Raw genomic sequence first — 1,043 nt, 5'->3', positions numbered from 1 at the left:
GCCACACTTTAGGGTTTCTTGTTCTTTCCACTCCCCCAGGTTGGGTCTCATCCCCTCTCTCATCATCCGATACCTCATCATCTACGGGATCCTGTCCAGGTTACGAAGCTGTAGGTGAGGTTGAAACTGAAGACTTACTACCCTCTCCTGAGCCATCAGACGACTCAGCAGCAGAGGCAGCAAGAGAAATAGGAGAGAGTGGGGGGATAGGCTCATCAGTCAAACGGAATCTTCCCTGGAAGTCATGAACTTTGATATTATTCCTCATTTCCCCAATTGATTTCCGAACTGCTGGGGTCAGTTTAATCTGTCCTCGTCCCCTACCCCGGGAGGACTCCGCTTTCCCTTTTTGTTTGTCACCGCCTCCTCTAGATTTAACCATTCTGTGCAAACATATTCCATAGCATATTGTTAGTTGCTAGAAGAAGCAGTGAAGAAAACAGCAGAACAATTTACAGTGCATGGGAAAAAATTTGCAGACCGCGGATCGCGGAAAAAGGAGGGCGGCCGCGAAGACTGCACCGCGGACCACGGAAAATGCATCGCGGCCGCAGAGGTGTGGGGATTAGACTACCCACCCTCTGGTTCTAATGTACCGCGGATCGCGAAAAAAGGAGCGCGGCCGCGGTAGCTACACCGCTGTCCGCGAAAAATCAACCGCGGCCGCAGAAGTCAACATTGAGCCCAGCAAACCTAGGGTTTCAGTTATTCGTGCATTTACACGTTTTTAAGCCCCACTAGGTGTTCATTAACCAATTCTAACAATCTAAGACTAATTTTGATTAACACTAAGGAACCCTAAGTTAAAATTACAAGAAAAGGAAGAATAAGAAGAAGTAAAAACTATCAACTAAAAGAAAATGGTGCCTATAATTTTGGGAAGACCTTTCCTTGCAACTGGGAAGGCATTGGTTGATGTGGAAGCAGGGGAACTCACCTTCTGGGTGGGTGATGAAAAAGTGGTATTTCATGTGTGCAAATCAATGAGGCAGCCGAATAGTACTGAAGTGTGCTCTTTTGTGGACCTTGTCACGGAGATGATA

This window comes from Nicotiana attenuata, unplaced genomic scaffold (assembly GCF_001879085.1).
Source record: "Nicotiana attenuata strain UT unplaced genomic scaffold, NIATTr2, whole genome shotgun sequence".
NCBI classification, from domain to species: Eukaryota; Viridiplantae; Streptophyta; class Magnoliopsida; order Solanales; family Solanaceae; genus Nicotiana; species Nicotiana attenuata.
The sequence above is the reverse complement of the archived record's forward strand: the minus strand, read 5'-3'. Positions refer to the sequence as shown.